General features: G+C 39.8%; 1 pseudogene; it reads right to left on the bottom strand.

Annotated features, from left to right (window-relative positions):
- Nucleotides 1-14,274: 14,274 nt before the first annotated feature.
- On the bottom strand, nt 14,275-15,143 carry LOC105483951 (large ribosomal subunit protein uL6-like; annotated as a pseudogene).
- Between the last annotated feature and the right edge of the window lie 4,239 nt (nt 15,144-19,382).

The raw sequence follows: 19,382 nt of genomic DNA, 5'->3' as shown, positions 1-19,382 counted from the left end.
ATATAAAGATAAATATGCAAACACTTCGACTTAGTACCTACGAAGGATTTGCCATAATCTACGTTTTTATAAGTATTTCCATAATAGCAAGACTTCAATTTGTTCCCACCTCTAAAAAAAGTTACATCTCTACCTATATGTGACATTGTACAAAGAAAATCAAAGTTATTTCTTTATAACTGAGCGGTATTTTTTCATTTGTGTTTTTGAGTGTCAAATGACACAACGAAAAGCACATTGGCTCTCCAGGACACAGGCCTCAGTATGAACCCCCTGCCTAAGAAATAGGAACCTTGGACAAATTGCTTACTATCTCCTCGGTTTAGTTTCCTCATTTATAAAATGGGATTAATAAGGGTCCCACCAAACCACTTTACTAAGAACCAGAAAAAAAGATGAGGGCTTTACACAGGTGCAGTGGATGGGTGTGTGGCTGATGAATGGCGGCCATGATCATCACCCTCCTCCAGCGACCTGCTTACCAAACATGCTGCTCCCAGTTGGAAGTACCAAGTTTCAGGCGGGATGCATGCTTATCCTTTATAGCTCCTTCACCTCCCTCATGGGTTTGGAAAGAGCTTAATATGAGGACCAATTAAGTTGATAACACTCTTCAGTTCCTATTTGGAATGATTTTTTCAATGCCTTTAAATGTAACTCACTTGTCATATAATTGGATGTTATAAAAGTCTCCATTTAAAAAAAATTTACCCAGTTGAGTATCTTCTGCAAGATGCTGACTCTATAGTTTTTAAAACCTATTACTATTCCAGCCATTTTTCGCTTTGGATATAATCCCTCATTTTCATAGAGCACATAAGGCTGGCCATCCAGCCAATTGTGAGCTTTTAAAACTCTCCATTCATATAGCTCCCATTTGGAATCATATTTCTGAGAGGAAGAAATGATATCAATGTTTTTTATCTATCCTATGCTTCTAGAAAATTTGAACACTGACATCTTTGTTTTATGTGATTTTGAGTTGGTGGGCAATTGAGAGGTTGGGACATGGTATCAGGGAGGACTGAATATGAATCCCAGCTCTGTCACTTACTTGCTTTCACAGGAGACTTAAGTTGTTGTGCCTCAGTTTATCCATCTGCAAAATGGGATTATAATAGAACCTCCCTAATAAAGATGTTGTGATATTTGACAGAATGCTTAGTATACTGCCTGTTGTGTATATTATTGCCATCATTAATATTAGCAATATTATTATCATACTACTGTACTTCACTGATTTATGGTTGGAATAAATTTAGCTGTTATACATAAAGTGCTTAGTGTAAAGTCTGGCAAAAAGTATGTTCTTAGTAAACGGCAAATACTATTCATTATCATTCATATTTAAGGGTTTCATAAACATTAACTCATTTAATAATTATAATAATTCTATGTGTTGATTCTATGACTCCATTTTACATATGGATAAACTGAAGCAGTAAAGGACAGGAAAAAATATATAAGGGCTTTTATACAGGTGCAGTGGGTAGATGGGTGACTGATTAGTGGGTGGGTGATGAGTGGCTGGCTGATGAGTGCTGATCATAATCATCACCCTCTCCCAGTGCCCAGGTTACCAGATGTGCTGCTCCCAAGCGTAAGTATTAAGTTTCAGACAGGTTGCACATTTATCCTTTATGGCTCTTTCACCTCCCTCATGGGTTTGGAAAGAGCTTAAGGGCTAAATATCTTGCACAAATCACATAGGTATTAAGTGGCAAAGCTGGGGTTTGAACCCAAGAGCCATTTTATATCATTTGGCTATAAAATTCTGTTCCTGGACCAAACTGATGGTTGGGTTGCTATTTCCTGTGGCCCAGTAACGAGATGCAGATGAACTGGGGAGGAAGAAAGTTTTTATTTCTGTAACCGGTTACAGGGAGAAGGCCTGGAAAGTATCGCCAGACCAACTCAAGATTAAAATTTTCCAGAGCTTATATACCTTCTAAGCTATACGTCTACATGTAAGTGTGCATTTAGCTAAAGACGTAAGTGGTTAACTTCTTTTAATCTATAACTAAGGTCTGAGTCCTGAAGACCTTCCTCTGGAGCCTCAGTAAATTGACTTACTCTAAATGGGTCCAGGTGCTGGGGTGATTATCCTTATCTTGTCTCCCACTAAATCACAGAGGTTTGGGGAGTTCCTTTAGACCCCCAGTAAACTTGTTTGTGGAGGCCTGGGGAGTTTCTTCAGACCCACAATAAAACTTGTTTAATCCTAAATGGTTTCTGTTAAGAATTCCTTTGTTATTTTGTCATGCTTTAAGGCCCAGGAAAGGCCTAGACAAAACTCTTGGTGGGCTTTTGTTACATTCCAGCCTTTGTATAAGGGCCCTGGTTTTCAATATTGAACTTAACCGCTCAGTCAGTTCTGAAACCGTTGTTATGGAGGCCTGCTTTAGTGAGACCTGGCCTGCCACAATCTACTCCATTGAACATCTATCACAAAAGTGGCACTGGTGTGTCACTCAAGTCATGCCCTTGCTGAAAGACCAGTTACATTATCTAGAGCAAGGCCAGATAAATCAGACTGCAAAAATATTGCTGGACTTTGTATGGTGGTTCTCCTTCTAAAGTAGCATACCACCCACCCGGATGCCTGAGAGAAGGTAGGAAGTCACATTTTTTTTATTAAATGGCTAAGTGGGAACAGCGAAAAATTAAGCATGGTTGGAAATGAATGAGACACCCACTGATTCTAGAAGAGCTGTTCTTTAGTAAGAATGACTAAACATTTTCATTGTTCTGATGGTGATTAAAACAACTTAGCAACAGCAGTATCACTCCCTTAAGAAGAAAGAAGGCCTTAACAGGGAGGATGTGGCTGAGAAACACAGCTTCTCATAGGAAGCTGAAGTGTGAGATTACCTTATAATGCTGACCTTATAATAAGATGCTCTAGTTCAGGTGTGAGGCCAAGGTAATTCAGAGGGTCCTTGGAAATAAGCAGGCTGGATTCAGTGCATAACTGAGGTACTGCTTCTCCTAAATAACGTGCTCAATGCAACCTGCTTGGTGTAGATTGCATTTTACAGGCAGTAGTGCAGGGGTAATGATGTGATGGATTTGACAATATTCTTACTATACAATGTATTGAGCATTTACTAAGCACTTCATTCTTTCCATACACATTTTCACTGGAATGGTGTGAATTCTTACATCAGCCACCTAAAGTTAGTAGTGCTGTTTCACCATTTTACAAATGAGGAAACTGAGGCACACAAGCTTGAAATGACATGCCCTGTGTCTTACAGCTAGAGTATAGTAGAGTTAGGGGTCAAACCCAGGTTTGCCCACCTCTATCACCTGCTGATCTAATCACTCAGTCTCATGGGCAGCCAAGAATGGGAGAAAGAACCAGACCAGAAGTATTTTAACCAGTCAGGAGACCTACAGGAAGGCACTTGGTTTTCTCGTCTCATCAAAAACCTGGTTTTAGGGGTTGAGAAAGCAAGGGTCCCTCTTTTCCCGGGAACACAGCTTTTCTGCTAGGTTGTTTTCAGTATCTTATTGATTCTGATTGGTCAGGTGCTCTTCTGTGACCCAAGGCCTGGGGAGGAATGGCTTAAGTCAATCAGAAACTCTGGAAATAAAGATGTGAGGTTAAAATACATGGCTAAGAAGGGCTGAGGGATGAATTCCACAAAGAGAAATCAGAAACCTGATATTGGGTGGGATTAAATAGATATCGGAGAGAGAAACAACATAGTCTCCCAATTTTGTAACATGATGATGAGATGCTTTGTTACAGCCAGTGCTGTGGCCAGAGCTGGCTTTTGCCTGAACAGTTATTTCAGGAGAGGAATTCTTCCAGGAGACATGTCTGACTCCTCTCAGAATCCTAGCTGTGCTCCAGTGGGGTTCTGCTCCATTTTTCTCACTTATTAAGTGAATATCATATGCTCAAGGTACATTTTCTCTCTTCCTGCTTGCATGGCTACAGAGCACTATGAAAAATAGAGACTTAAAAAAAACCTGGCAGTGCAACCAATCTTTGTGCAAAAAAAAAAATCTCAGAGTCTTAAAGCAGTAGCCATAGCCCTAACGGAGGCTGGGTATAAAGGGAACTCATTGCTGAATTCCAGGTAATTATTTAGGCAACAGGCATCCTTACCATGCAGCACAGGAGTGCCCACAAATCTCCAATTCACTGTCACAGCAAGGAGAAAAAATACTTCCCTGTAGGAAGGGCCTTGGGTAAAAGGAAGGATAGCAGTTTGCTTTCTATATATACATTGCACCTGAGGTCAGCCCCTCGGGGAGGAGGCCCTGGTGGGAACAGCTCAAGCCAGCAAGGGCTGATTGTTGCTCCATTTAGAGAGCATCTGAGTTAAACAGGTGAAAAGCCTTTACTGTAAAAGGCCTCAGGGTCAGGAAACAAATAGCTGAGATATATCACTGTGTGTGGGTGAAATGGGAGCAAATGAAATGAAGGTGATGTGAGAGTGGGATACACACACACACACACACACACACACACACACACACACACACACACACGCTCTGGTGCTGGGTGCTTGAAGATTTGCCAGCCAGGCCTGGTGCCTTCTAACAGAGGGTCAAAGCACTTCTGCCCCCTAACTTGCCCAGTGTCCCAGTCTCTTGGGCTGACCCTGGCTGATGCTGGGAATTCTTGTTACATACCTGATCCCCCAGCACCTAACATGCTGCTGGATACAAACAAAAACTCAAAATAAAAAAGTACTTGGAATGTTTGGTCATTTGGGCTGGACTTGTGTTTCTGGTTAATATTCTTGTGGGCTTGTCATACATTTTGATATGTAAAGCACTCATCAGTCTGGCGGCTGCTGGTGTCATTGACCGACAGAACTTAGGAAGCGTTCTTGGGGCTTTAGTGTGATTAGTAGGAGGAACAACCTCAGGGGAGGGGAAGGAAGGCATTCTCTCAGTAGGAACCACGGTGTGTCACAATTACTCATTTGCATATCAAAGACATAACCTCATATTAGACCACAAACTGGTGAAATCATGTTAGGAAGATAAAGATAACAATAGCAACACTTATCTGGGAATTTTTTTTTTTTTTTTTTTTTTTTTTTTTGTGAGTGCTCACCATATGCCAAGCACTTTTAAGGGCACTTAACACATTTTAGCACTTGCTCATCTAACAAATAGTATGACTTTCCCTGTTTCCCAGATGAAGAAATTAAGGCAAAGAATTTAGGTTACTTGTTGAAAGTTACACAGCTAGTAAGTGGCATATGCTGCTTTCAGTCTTCAGAGTGGTGGTTCTCAGACTTTGGCAAGCAATAAATTCCCTGGAGAGTTTGTTAAGAAGCACAAGGCTGGGCCCCAACCCCAGCGTCTCTAATCAGGTAGGTCTGGGATGGGCCCTAAGAATTTGTAGTTCCAAGTTCCCAGGTGATGCTGATGTTGATGGTCCAAGGGCCACACTTAGAGAACCAAACTCAGATAGGCTCTAGAGTTTACACCCAACAGATTTTGAGTGCAAAGAATATTCATGGAGAAATTGTGGCACATGTCACTTTGAACTTACACGTTACATACTTGTCATAGAATCCAATTTTTGTGCCCAGATGTGGGACATTTTCTCTCTCACCTCCAAAACCATGAGCATCTGAATGGTACATGATGAGCATTTTGTGTAGATTTCCCACAGCTGCTGGTGTGGAGGTTGACTTTTCTTCTCCTTATTCCTTCTCAGAGTAATTTGTTACCATGGCTTAAGGAGCCCTATATCTGGTAGCCATCATTTAGTGATTGGCTAAATAAAATACATACATTGAAACAAAATACTTACAAAGTTATGGGGAAAAATGGTGGTCCTCATAAAATTTATTTTCCCCTTTTTATGGCTGGCCAGTTAGAAAAATTATTTCCCAGCTATCTATGCAGCTAGGATGTTGTATGAGTCCATTCTCATGCTGCTAATAAAGACATACCTGAGACTGGGTAATTTATAAAGGAAAGAGGTTTAATGGGTTCACAGTTCCACATGGCTGGGGAGGCAAATCGTAGTGGAAAATGAATGAAGAACAAAGTCACCTCTTACATGGCAGCAGGCAAGAGAGCATGTACAGGAGAACTCCCCTTTATAAAACCATCAGATTTCATGAGAATCATTCAATACCACAAGAACAGTATGGGAGAAACTGCCCTTATGATCCCATTATCTAATACCTTGCCCTGCCCTTGACATATGGGGATTATTACAATTCCAGGTGAGATTTGGGTGGGGACACAGCCAAACCATATCAGGTGGTGATATGATTAATGTTTCCCTAAATGAAATGGATGCATTTTTCATTTTACTTTCTTCATAAGAAAATTTCTTGCCTTGAATTTCCTTGTTTTTTCCTTTCTGTGAGCTGGAATACAGACAGGATAGCAACCCAGCTTTGATCTTACAGATGATGACAATACCTTAGGGATAGTGAACAACAAGATGGGAGAAAACTGGGTCCCTGAAAGACTGTATGGAGCAGAGCTTCCCTGCCATCCTGAACCTCACATCTCTAAACTATTTTATGGGAAAGAAACAATCTTATTTAAATCAGTAAATTTTCAGATTGTTCTTTGCTACAGCATCTTAGCCTTGGCAATAAATAATACAGATAACATATGATGGTATACATATATTGGTTATCTAAAATTACACCCCCAAACTTAGTAGCTTACAGCAACTAACATTTACTATCTCTTTTGCTGGTCAGGAATTGGGAGCACATTAGCTGACTGGATCTTGATTGAGGTCTCTCCTAATGCTGTAGATAAGATGTTGGTTGGGGCTGCAGTAGTCTGAAAACCTTATTGGAGCTGGAAGATGAATTTCCAAAATGACTCCCTCACATAGTCATTGATAGGAGGCCCCAGTTCCTTGCCTTTCCATAGAGCTACTTAAGTGTCCTTAAAACATGGCAGTTGATCTTGTGAGTCATCTGAGGAAGAGGAAGGAGGAAGCCACAGTGCCTTTTGTGACTTCACCTTGGCAATCACACTGTCACTCCTACTGTATTCTATTGGTGTGCTGAGCAGCCCTATTAATGTGCGAGGGGACTGCATAGGTGCATGAATACCAGGAAGAAGTCAGCCAGATGGCTGGGGGCCATCTTGGAAGATTGCCACCACATGGTATGAAACTAGTTCCAAGGTGAACTCTTAGCTAGGTCGGGAATGGCAGGCACAGGATGTTTAGATTGTTCAGGTTTTATGGATATGTATACATACTTATGCACACATACACATGTATATGCTGAGTGTCTTTCTGAAAGGACACTTACCAAACTGATAGCAGAGAAGGTGAGTTAGGGTACTAGGGTGTGAAGAGTAATGCCTTTTACGATATATCCTTTTGTAGAGTTTGATACGTATATTTGTTTTTAGCTAATGTTTAGTCAAAACATGATTTTTTTTTCCTTTCCAACTTTTAGGTTCAAGGGGTTACATATGCAGATTTGTTACATGGGTAAATTGCATGTCACTGGGGTTTGGTGTCATCAGTACCTGGATGGCAAAGGTAGTTTTCCAATCCTTACTCCACTTTCACCCTCCACCCTCAAATAGGCCCCTGTGTCTACTGATCCCTTTTCTGGGTTCATGTATACTCAAAAAACATTACTTTTGTTAAAAAGCCAAACAAAATTAAAAACGAAAACCAAAACAAAATGACAAAAGAAACCGAAACAATTGTTATACAAACTTGAGTCCAACATACAACCTATCCAAAAAAAGCAAGCTTGCATTAGAATTTGATATTGCTTTTGCTTCTTAGACTAATAACTGACTATGAGTTAAACAGTGTTTTTTTTTTCCTTTGTAAAAAGAAATTTTCCAGAGCAACAGTTTTTATGAATAGTTAATACCTTTTCTGGGATGCACAAAAATTTGGAGGTTTAAGTGGGAAGCTCAGGAAAGTACACAGTGTCATCAATAGCAAATGTATTCAGTAGGCAGAAATAACAAAGAAACATAATGAATTCCATTTTTCTCTTTCAGAAGAACAACTTCTTTTATGTAACCAAAGGCATTTAAAATACTAATTGATATGGCTTGTCTCTTGAAACAAAGCAGTCAATGACCACAGAATTGCAAAGTTGTTTGCAAACAATGAACAAATCCTGTTCCCTGAAATGTTTTACTGAATATCTAGACTGTGTTCTTCAAAAGGCAATGGGAGAATTTTTATGTTAGCTAGAACAATTATTTAACAGTAGTAATAACACTTCTTTGCTCAGGACCCAAAGATTGGAGCAGTGAATGGGGTTTATGTAGATAACTATCGATAAAATGGGAGGTGGCAAACTGTTTCTCCATTTTTGACCATTCACAGCTGGTCATCCACATTACTGCATCTCAGATGATGCATGGTGACTAAAGTTTTAAAACTTTCCAATCTATGGTATGACCCGTATGCAACCCATGCCACATGTGACTCATCGGATGAGTTAGACAACATCCGAACTAGTCTTTTCCTTTTAAACAAGGTGAGTCAATGGAATACATGCTTGGATATTATGGCAATTTGAAATTGCAATGGAAGTTTCTAAAAACTTTCTTTCCATTTTTATGCTTATCCCATCCCAGACCTATTCAGATAGTTCACAAAAGGCATTAGTCACCAGGTCAGACAAATAATACTACAGTAGATTATAGTTAATGGGGAGGAAGTGATTTGGGACAAATAAAGTATGATTGGAGGTGTTTGTTTTCTTTTCTTTTCTTTTTTTATTTGTGTGTGTGTGTGTTTTTTTTCTTGAGATGAAGTCTTGCTCTGCTGCCCAGGCTGGAGTGCAGTGGTGTGATCCCAGCTAACTACAACCTCTGCCTCCCAGGTTCAAGTGATTCTCCTGTCTCAGCCTCCTGAGTAGCTGGAGCTGTAGGCACCTGCCACCATGCCTGGCTAATTTTTCTGCTTTTAGTAGAGATGGGGTTTCACCATGTTGGCCAGGCTGGTCTCAAACTCCTGACCTTAAGTGATCCGCCTGCCTCAGCTTCCCAAAGTTCTGGGATTACAGGAGTGAGCCACCACACCTGGCCCAGTGTTTGTTTCATATGTATTGTTGTGGGTTGAATTGTGTCCCCAAAAAAGATATATAACAATCCTAATCCTTGGTACCTGTGAATATGACTGTATTAGTCCATTGTCAAATTGCTATAAATACCTGAGACCAGGTAATTAATAAAGAAAAAAGGTTTGCTTGGCCCACAGTTCTGCAGGCTGTACAGGAAGCATGGCAGCATTTGCTCAGCTTCTGGAGAGTCTGCAGGAAACATACAATCATGGCAGAAAGTGAAGGAGGAGGCAGCACTTCATGTGGCCAGAGCAGGAGGAAGAGAGAGGCGGTAAGTACTACACACTTTTAAACAACCAGATCTTGTGCTAACTCACTCATATTACAGTACTAAGGGAGGCTGATGCTAAATCATTCATGAGAACTCTGCCCCCATGACCCAATCACCTCCTACCATGCCCACCTCCAACACTGGGATCACAAGTAAACATGAGATTTGGGTGGGGACACAGATCCAAACCATATCAACCTTATTTGGAAATACGGTCTTTGTAGATGTAAGCAGGCTGAAATGAGATCATACAGGATTAGGGCAGGTCCTAAATCCAACAACTGGTATCTCTATAAGGTGAGAAAGAATTGAAGACCAAAGGAGACACGGGGAAGAAGGCCATTTGAAGATGGAGGCAGAGATTGGAGTGATGCAAATTTGCAGCTGCAAATCAAAGGAACACCAAAGATTGCTGGCAACTACAACAGGATAGGAAGAGGCAAGAAGGATCCTCCACTTCTAGAGCCTTCAGAGAGAGATAGCCCTGCCATTAGCTATTTTTTTTTTTAATGATGGGGTCTTGCTCTATTGCCCAGGCTGGAGTGTAGTGGCATGATTACAACTCATTGCAGCCTCGTCCTCCTGGGCTCAGATGATCTTCCTGCCTCCCCTGAGTAGCTGGGACCACAGGCAGATGCCACCACATCTGGCTAATCTTTGTATTTTTTGTAGAGATAGGATTTCTCCATGTACCCCAGGCTAGTCTTGAACTCCTCAGCTCAAGTGATCTGCATGCCTTGGCTTCCCAAAGTGCTGGGATGACAGGTGTGAGCCGCTGCACCTGGCCAACACCTTGATTTTAAACTTCCAGCTTCCAGAACTATAAGAGGCTAGATTTTCATTGTTTTGACAGTTTGTGGTTTTTTTTTTTTTTAATAGTAGCCCTAGGAAACTATACCAGCAGTGGTGTATTAGTCCATTTTCACATTGCTGTAAAGAACTGCCCGAGACTGGGTGATTTGTAAAGAAAGGAGATTTAATTGACTCACAGTTCCACATGGTTGGGGAGGCCTCAGGAAACTTCCAATCATGGCAGAAGGGGAAGCAGGCACATCTTACATGGTGGTAGGTTAGAGAGAGTGGAGTGTGAAGGAGGAACCATCAAACACTTACAAATCAGACTTCCTGAGAACTCACTATCACGAGAACAGCATGGGGGATACCACCCTCATTATCCAATCACCTCCTACCACGCCTCTCCCTCGACATGTGGAGATTATGGGGATTACAATTCAAGATGAGATTTGGGTGGGGACACAGAGCCAAACCATATCAAGTGGATACTGTGGAACAACTATATTAAGAATTAATATGTACTAGGTAATAAATGGTTTTTATGGCTGCATAAGTTTAACTTGAATAAAGTTAAGTATTTTATCTCTGTAAAAACTTCTAAGGGCTTTTGACCTAAGATTAGCAGCTATAGCTGACTAAACACTTCCCTTCTTTCCAGAAAGTATGTTGAAGACATTAGGCACATTAATGCAGTTGATTATCACAACAACTCTATGAAGCTAGAGAATATTACTCTCCTCATTTTAGAGATAATAAAACTGAGGCACAGAATGGTGAAATACTTGCACAATGGGCAGATAAAAGTGGAGCCAAGATTCAAAGCTAGACAGTTGAGTCCAGAGCCTGGGCTGTCCTGTTATATAAGGAGCCCTGGGGATCTTTAAGGTTTCCCATCATGATGGTGAATCTATGTTTCGTGTGTGCAGAGAATTCATGGGATGAATGTTCAATGGAAGATGACTGCTGATCTGTCACTGGCCACACATTCTACTGCTTAGAGTATAATTTCAGGATTCAAGCAGTTTAGGATCCCTGGAAACATTAACTGAAACAATTATTAGTGTCCTCCAGTGGTGGCAGACATATTCAAAGAGCTGAACAAATTATTTTTCTAACTAAATAGTCTCACTTGGAATCACCTTTTTTTTTTTTCCCTGCAGGACTCGGGATTTGGACAGGAAGGCACACATTGGTTAGTGACAAATACCGTCTGACAAAAGCAGAAGAAGAAAAACCCACACCAGCGAGTGGAAAAAGGAGCTAAATCAATGGGCTGTGAGAATTGAAGGAAAGCTGATTCGGGTGTGAAGAAATGGTGTGGTTGTGAGGCATGCCACGTTGCTGAAATGATGAGCTTGTTTAAACAAATGGACAACCCAGAAGAAATCAGGGAGACCTAGACACAGAACCAGTGGGATGCAACTATTGGCAAAGGAAGGAAAGTGGGAAATACCCAATCGCAAGCATTTAAAAATCCACACATTCAGAGAATGGAGTGGGTGGATGACTGCAGAGGAGTAAACGATGGTGCTTTTGGTGTTAGAAGGTCAAGATCTGTTTTCCCACTCTCAGAAGATGACTTGCTTCTTATTTGATCAAAAATAGTGGAGCCGTCAGAAAACAATTCCCTCCGATTTTCACCACCAAATCAACCACCCACCCGCATCTGTGCCCATTGATTTTCCTTCCCACCTGGCACATGGAATAAATGGCCCCTTCTCATATCTGCCCCTCCACCTATGCTGTGGAGGGTGTTCCCTCTCACCCTCCCTAGGACTTTCCTTCTGTAATCTTCCACTTTTCTTTTTTGTGTCATTGTTTTTTCACTCTTTACAGGATCATAAAAATCAGTTTATAATCATTCTAAAATTATTTCCTTCTCTGAAATATTTTCCCTCAAAGCTACAGTCTTCAAGCTACAACCCTATATTTCACTCCCCTCCTCCTTTATAGCAAAACTGAAGAATTCCTCGTATTCTATTTTTTCACTTCTTTACTTCCCGTCTATCTGGAAAGCACTCTAATCAGGCTTTTATCCAGACCATTCCACCGAGTTATTCTCTGTGTCTTTGTCATCATTAGAACGACTTTGGGTCACCTAACACTTTTCTAGAACATACCATCTCCAGAGCATTGTGTCTTTAGTTTAACATGCAGTCCTTTGGGAATCCAGGTATTTTGCTTGTTTTGGATATTTTATCCTACAAGCTACAGTATTTATTATGTAACATTAGGACATTCCCCCCGCTACCCAAATCTGCAATGATTACATTTATGATTTCTCCAATGCCACTGCCTACTTTGTTTTATTTCAAAGAGATTTTTAAAAGACCTGTTTATAACACTGAACTTTTGTAATTGTGAGGGTCATCTCTTCAGAAATAAATACTCAATCTGTGTATAAAGAAAAGCAAAAAATAAATGTAAGAAATCAATTATGTTTAGGAGCCTCTCTCTAGAAGTATCTTAAACTAGAATTGACTGAGTATCCTTCAGGTGAGGTCTTCCCTAAATTACATTTGGTTTTTCACAATAATGTAATTGAAAAACTTTGTAAAGACTTGTATGTAAGATGATTCCCTATTTTCTGAATGGTGAGCTTTGGAGAAAACACCTTACCTCATATTCAGGCACATATGTTGTTTAAGGCTACATAAAAACCAGATTGATTGATCTGTCACAGTGGTTGAAGTAAACCTTACCCTGTATACTGACAACAATTTCTCATAGGCCCAAACAACTAAACCACTTTTCTGCAAAGCAACACATCTTGATAAAATCCTGCATTCCCTGTCTCATCTCGTTCATTTTCTATATAAAGCACCTCTTGAACACACAAGTACCCCACAGAAAAACTGTCAGACCTTTAATTCCAGGTACGAACTTTAGTATTCCATAACTCATGGCCTCACGAAACCCATTTCATATTTATAACCTATTTTTAGAAAATTTTGGCCTGCCCCCTCTTTCTGAGGTTGGTTTCCTCATCCACGACATTCAGGTTGTTGTCTCAAATCAGAAATAATAATGAGATTGCCTGGGGGTACGTTTCCTTTAGCACAGGTCTCTGAAGCCCACACATAGTATGTTCTCATTCCAATGGAATTTTTGGATACTTCTGCCGTCTCATTCTGCTACCCCAAAATTTTTCAAGAGTTCAGAAATGGATGAATATAGATTTGAGAAGTGAAGATGTAGAGTAGACATGTTCCTGATTAGTAATTTTCATTTTTAAGAAGTTTAACAAATGAAAACCTTTTAGGTGATTTATAAATCTTTCTGTCACTAAAGATAAGATTTTTAAAAAATGTTTAATTCCTGCTCTTTTTCCAACATCACTCTGCCTTCCATTACTAAAAACGTAAAAAGTACTACCACAAAGAAGAATAAGTAATAAGGTCTACCTATATTCCATGATTTATAGAGTTGGCCCAAGGTCATGTACACAACCATGTGGCATGACTTCAGTTCACCAATACGTAGCCTTCTTTCTATGCAACTGGCCTCCTACTTAAATTCTCCCCAAAACATCTTTTGGCTTAAAACATTTAAAACTATAGCCATTACTGCAAAACAACAATAGCAACACAAAGAATATCAGCTATTATTTATTGGATATATATTAACTTTTAGGATATATTTAAGTGATCTACCCAAATTATCTCCTTGCAAGTTAGACACTATAATTAACTCAATTTTTCAGATAAAATAACTGAGGCTTAAAGAAGCTAAGAACTTCCTAGACAAAGCTATTTAAGTTGAGGGCTTGATGAAAATCCATGCTCTTCTCCTCTTTGTATATTACCCCATTCTCAGAGCTAAAATGCACCCAGTAGATTCTCTGATCCAACTGCCTCATTTTCAGGATACACAATGGATGCCAAGAGAGGTAGAGTGACTCATTTGAGGTTACACAATAGCTGACTCAAGATCATAGCCTGGATCCTTCTCATTTAAGTCTAATGGTCCAGGTGCAATATGATACTGCATCCAACATAATTAGGATCCTGGAAGACAAGGGACTCATACTGGCTTTCCCTGCCCCCAACTCCCAAGATAAATAGAGGCCTTTTATTGCATCATTAAAATATTGCAAATAGGTCTTAGGAATTATCTGCTATCTTGTTTCTGTAGCTGGACGACTCTTAGATCTTATTCACCAGCCTGCAAAACTGTTCTGTTTTCAGTGACATAGATATCATCCCCAAATTTTCTGATATCCTTTTTAACTATTGTGATTTGTTCAATCAAAGCAGTTGAATTTGAAACAAGATAAATGTTTCCTTCAATGATTAACTCACCTGGCCGGGTGCGGTGGCTCATGCCTGTAATCCCAGCACTTTGGAAGGCTGAGGCAGATGGATCACGAGGTCAGGAGATCGAGACCATCCTGGTAACATGGTGAAACCCCGTCTCTACTAAAAATACAAAAAATTGGCCTGGCGTGGTGGTAGGCACCTGTAGTCCCAGCTACTTGGGAGACTGAGGCAGGAGAATGGCGTGAAGCCGGGAGGTGGAGCTTGCAGTGAGCTGAGATCGCACCACTGCACTCCAGCCTGGTCGACAGAGCAAGACTCCATCTCAAAAAAAAAGGATTAACTCTGAGCTTGAGGTACTGAACGAGAAACACTTGGCCTCATCCAGACCCTGCAGATGTATTTTTCACCCAAGACATTTTGGATTTCAACAAGAGACCCATTCTCCTGGATAACAACATTGATGGGGGAGTGAGTATACACAGACGTCATCTTTTAACGAATGTCCAGTATAACACCCTTGATCATGTTTTGTACCTGACTACAAATAGTGCAAATGGTAGCCAGTTCCTTTCTATTTCCCCACTATTTGCCAACCTGGAGCTTATTCTTTTGCTTTCTGAGGAGATGGAGTTCTACACTGATGTGATTGAAGTCCCTCTGCAGGGTTTCTCTGAAGTCCTTCATAGTAACTGTGCTTCCCTTCAGAGTGACGTCCATGTTTTCTGGAATGTCCGCAGTCAGATTGCTGAGAATGGTTTTCATTCTTGTAATAGATGCTGGCTGTTGGCTCAAAGGAAGCTGACTTGAAAATGTAGTAGAATTGCGTACAGGCACACACTTAGGAGAGAGAGTGGTGAATTCTTAGTTCCAGTTACTTTTCAGCTTCTTTGAGTTCATTCCCATCATGCTAAGTTGAAAACCTTCAGCCTATACAAAGTGCTACCATTGATTTAGTGTCTAACCGTGTAGTTGTTTGGATAAGACTCAGGAGGAAATCCTTTTTGTTCATCTCATCTTCCTGAACTTTGCTCTAACTTCACTCATCACATTTACATGGAAAGTGAGACCAATAGACTAAGATATATTTAGAGATATTTTGTATGCTGCATTTTCATGTTAGTTATTCAAAGATAAATAGAACATTTTCTCTTTTCAAGCTTCACTTCTCTATGCAATATCTATCATACATCTATCTAACTATCCATCCATTTATCTATTCTCTAATTAAATTTTTACTTCTATAGTGATCAGCTGAAAAGACATACTTATACACCAAACCAAACAGGATAAAATAACTTTTTATCTCATACAGCTAACAGCTGACTCTCTATACACTCTGATTCCAACTATGCTTTTGTTAGGTTTTTGCCAAAACATTTCGCTGAGCCTGATGTAGAATTTTAGAACCACTTCTGAGGTTGACTGCCAAACCTACAAATTAATAAAATTAACAGGGACAGTGACTCCAAGCAGTGGTGGCACAAGAGAGGCAATTGCACAAAGTATGCCAGAGATTTTGATCAACAAAATTCTTCTAACAGATTGCCTGGCTGGAATTTCAATCCTTATTTGCCATGGTATTAATGCATACTATTTTTCACAGATAAAAAGAAATGATTGTGTTGAAGAATAATTTGCCACCTCTTCTAGTGGAGTTTGATGGAACTGTTCAAAGCCATGTGATCAATGAATTATTTATAGACTACAGTACTAATATCTGGTAGCAGTGCTATTGTTAAGGGTATGTCAAGCTTTCCAATAGATCCTGGCTTTTTTTTTTTTTTTTTTTTTTCCTTCCTGAGCATGGATCCTTTGCCCGCTTAAAATTGTAACAAGTAGAAAGTTGGTAGAGAGAATGACATTTTATAACAAAAATTACCAGTGGCTCAGTAGACAGCAAAGAAAATTCCCCTTTCCCCAGTTACATTTAATCTCCAGGGACAAAAATTTGGAGGTAAGGGAATTGGAATAAACATACATTCTCTCAACATAAAGCCAAGATTGCTTAGTATCAAGAATAATGATACAATATGTTTTTATGTAAGATTTAAGGCAAGATTAACATATGAATAAAGTTCTGGGCAAGCTAATGGTTTTATCAGCTCACTTTCACACTATCTTTTTCACATTTAAGGGGGCCTTTGTCCTGTCGGAGTCAGACCTACTCCGCAAGTCCTCTCAAGACAGCATTTCCTAACATCCCTCTATCCAAACAGACTAAATTGTCCAACTTAAGGATGGGGAATATGTGGTGCTCATGGCGGTAACAGACATCACTAATCAACTGCATCACTATTACAGCACTCTGCTGCTGAACCTTCTTGGCCAAATCATACTTAAATTTTGTTAGTTATTTATGCACTGGTAGTCTTGAAGAATGCATTTTACTACCCCCATTTTATAGGAAGGGCAAACAAGTTTTCAAAAGTTACATAGCTAGGACTGGAAGCAGGGTCTAAATTCTACTTTAAAACAGTATAACAACTGTTCCAGGCATCGTGGGGATAGTGGTAGAAAAACAAAATGCTACCTAGCTTTCAATTAAGTCACAAGACCACTACTAAATATACATATATATAAAATTATATTTTATATATAAATTATATAATTATATATGTTGTATTACATATAATATATGCTATATATAATATAATATATAATTATATTACATATAATATATGCTATATATAATATAATATATAATTACATTACATAAGGTTCTTCAGGACTAAATAGAATTTGGACACAGAATCCATGCCTTGGGAATTTGATTTTTGAAAAAGTAGCCACTGTACATTAGAATGAATTGGATTTCACTCACTGCTCCCTAAATCCCAGTAAGCCTACCATAATCTAAGTTATGAAACATCTACCTGGAATATTGCAATAGCATTCTAATTCAGGGGTCTATGACCTGGGTCCATGCATAAATTCAGGGGGTCCTTTGAACTTGGCTGAAAAAAACACTTCATTTTCACTAGCTTTTAACTACAATTGAGCATTTTCTCCAAATATGTCTACCTGTAGCAAACCACAGAGCTATAAGTAGAATCTGTGACTTGTTACCAATAAAAATCATTAAAAAAATTATACATTGGCCGGGCGCGGTGGCTCACGCCTGTAATCCCAGCACTTTGGGAGGCCGAGACGGGTAGATCACGAGGTCAGGAGATCGAGACCATCCTGGCTAACACTGTGAAACCCCGTCTCTACTAAAAAATACAAAAAATTAGCCAGGCGCGGTGGCGGGCGCCTGTAGTCCCAGCTACTCGGGAGGCTGAGGCAGGAGAATGGTGTAAACCCAGGAGGCGGAGCTTGCAGTGAGTGGAGATCGCGCCACTGCACTCCAGCCTGGCGACAGAGTGAAAAAAAATTATACATTACAGATATTGTAATGTATAATTACATTACAATAAAAAAATTATACATTACAGATATTGAAAATATCTTGAAACATAATTGTGCTCATGATGTTTTAGAAATTATGGTGGATTTATCACTAGATTCTGTAATTTAATAAATTCATGAAGAGACATATATTTTCCTAAATGGCAGTTTTCTTTCAACATTTTGCTAACTGCATTTTGTATAACCGTTTCCTTCACAATCTTGTGTATTTTTTCTACACTTGAAGACATTTTCCTGAGGAGGGGTTAGATGACAAAGGAACACAAAAAGTTTAAACGCTTGTTCTTACTTTTTCCCTTGCTTTCACCTGTACTCACCATGGTGTGTCCTGCATGCAACATCTCAGTGATTCTTGACAAAGATGAGTTTTATCACGTCTCTCTCCTGCTTTTGCCCTCCAATGGTTCTAATGAAATCTAGAGTCCTTGCCATAAGGACCTATGCAAACTGCCCCCACCTTCCCCATGTTCTCAGATCCCATCTGCCAAATCTCCCCCTCACTAATCACTTCATGTGGGACCCCCACACTGAACTCTTTGCCCTTGCCTTGTACTTGCTCTTCCCTCTGGCTGAAAACCTTGTTCCTGGTTATCCTCATGGTTCTCTCCCGACTTCCTTCAGGTCTCTGCTTAAGTGTCACTTTATCAAAGGGACCTTCTTTATTGTCTCAGTCCATTTAGTGTTGCTATAAAGGAATACCTAAGGCTTGGTAATTTACAAAGAAAAGAGGTTTATTTGGGTCATGGTTCTGCAGGCTGTACAAGAAGCATTGCACTAGCATCAGCTCCTGGTGGGAGTTTCAGAGAAAGGGGAGCCACCGTGTGCAGAGATCACAGGGCGAGAGAGGAGGCAAGAGAGCAAGCAGGGAGGCTCCAGGCTCTTTTTAACCCTTTTCCTGTTTAGAAAAAAATATATATATATGCAGCTCATTGCCAGCACTCATTTAATTTTACATAAACACACTCTTTGAGGTTGAAGTAAATCTGACTGATTTTCAATGTGAAAATAAAATACAGAAACTGTTCTTGGAGTTATGTGTAATAACAAATATCGGGATCATCTGAATCATCAGAATTGTCTATTTCAGAAACATTGGATTCATGCAATGAATTTTCAACCAACAACTGTTCAAGAATGATGTTAACATCATTGGCATGCTATGTTTTCTAGGATTTGACATTTTCAGCCATTGAGAATTACTATATTTTGTAAATGGAAGTACCACTACTGAAAACAGAATGCTATAAATAGAATGGTGTCTTTTGTTTCTAAAGTCTATTTACTAAAGTGACGTGAACATAATAACAAATGTGAAATATTTTGTGGCAAAGTTACTTTGGGGTAAATGCGGCAGCCGCAAGCACTACCTGCAAGTATTCTCAAGGCAAACGGGCAAAACGTTCACAACCAGCTCTTGCAGGTACTAACAGAGTGAGAACTCACTCATCCCCTCCCTACCCTGCCAAGGAGGATATTCATCTCTTCATGAGGGCTTCACCCCATGACCCAAACACCTCCCGTTAAGCCCCTTTTCCAATATTGGGGATCAAATTTCAACATTAGGTTTGGAGAATCAAATATCCAAACCATTGC

Source organism: Macaca nemestrina, chromosome 2 (genome assembly GCF_043159975.1).
Source record: "Macaca nemestrina isolate mMacNem1 chromosome 2, mMacNem.hap1, whole genome shotgun sequence".
In the NCBI taxonomy this organism is placed as follows: Eukaryota; Metazoa; Chordata; class Mammalia; order Primates; family Cercopithecidae; genus Macaca; species Macaca nemestrina.
This window is presented reverse-complemented; position numbering and strand designations above follow the sequence as displayed.